This window comes from Dendrobates tinctorius, unplaced genomic scaffold (assembly GCF_039654945.1).
Source record: "Dendrobates tinctorius isolate UK_male_01 unplaced genomic scaffold, ASM3965494v1 ptg000774l, whole genome shotgun sequence".
In the NCBI taxonomy this organism is placed as follows: Eukaryota; Metazoa; Chordata; class Amphibia; order Anura; family Dendrobatidae; genus Dendrobates; species Dendrobates tinctorius.
Window position 1 is genome coordinate 27,501 of NW_027362414.1, and position 1,122 is coordinate 28,622.

The window sequence follows — 1,122 nt, forward strand, 5'->3', positions numbered from 1 at the left end:
TTTTTGGATTTTTGTGCAAAAATCGAATTTTCCCTTCTCCCACCGCTCTGGGGCGTCAATATGAAGTGGGGACCCGAGGGAGAGTGCCTCCCATGAGGGTAGAATGTGTGACTTTTGGGGGGAAAGTCGAATTATGGAGCAAAAACCATTTTTTGGGACTTAGAAAAATTTCGAGATGTGACAGACTTCCAGGAAGGGGGCGCCTCGGGAGGTGTACCTAGGAGGCTTCCAGGGGCCTGGGTACACTTTTCAGAAAGTACCGTTGGGACTTAGAAAAATTTTCAGGATTTTTGGACTTAGAGCGATTTTTGGATTTTTGATCAAAAATCGAATTTCCCCTTCTCCCACCGCTCTGGGGCGTCAATATGATGTGGGGACCCGAGGGAGAGTGCCTCCCATGAGGGTAGAATGTGTGGCTTTTGGGGGGAAAGTCGAATTATGGAGCAAAAACCAGTTTTTGGGACTTAGAAAAATTTCGAGATGTGTCAGACTTCCAGGAAGGGGGGAGTCTCAGGAGGTGTACCTAGGAGGCTTCCAGGGGCCTGGGTACACTTTTCAGAAAGTACCGTTGGGACTTAGAAAAATTTTCAGGATTTTTGGACTTAGAGCGATTTTTGGATTTTTGTGCAAAAATCAGATTTCCCCTTCTCCCACCGCTCTGGGGCGTCAATATGATGTGGGGACCCGAGGGAGAGTGCCTCCCATGAGGGTAGAATGTGTGGTTTTTTGGGGGAAAGTCGAATTATGGAAGAAATTGAGTTTTGAGGACAAAAAAGTGTTTTGAGGACAAAAAAGTTTCTTGAGGACAAAAAAGTTTCTCGAGGACAAAAAAGTGTTTTGAGGACAAAAAAGTTTCTTGAGGACAAAAAAGTGTTTTGCGAACAAAAAATGGAATTTTGTGATTTTGTGTAAAAATAAGTAAATTCCCCTACTTCCACCACAGGGGGGCTTCAGTATGTTGTAGGGCCCCCAGGGAGGGTCCCCCAACTGGGTTTAAAGTTTGTGGATCCTGGGCAGAAAGTTGAATTTTGGATGAAAAACCGAATTTTGGGACTTAGAAAAATTTCGAGCTGAGCAGTGACAGACTTCCAGGCAGGGGAGCCTCTCTGGAGGTGTACCGAA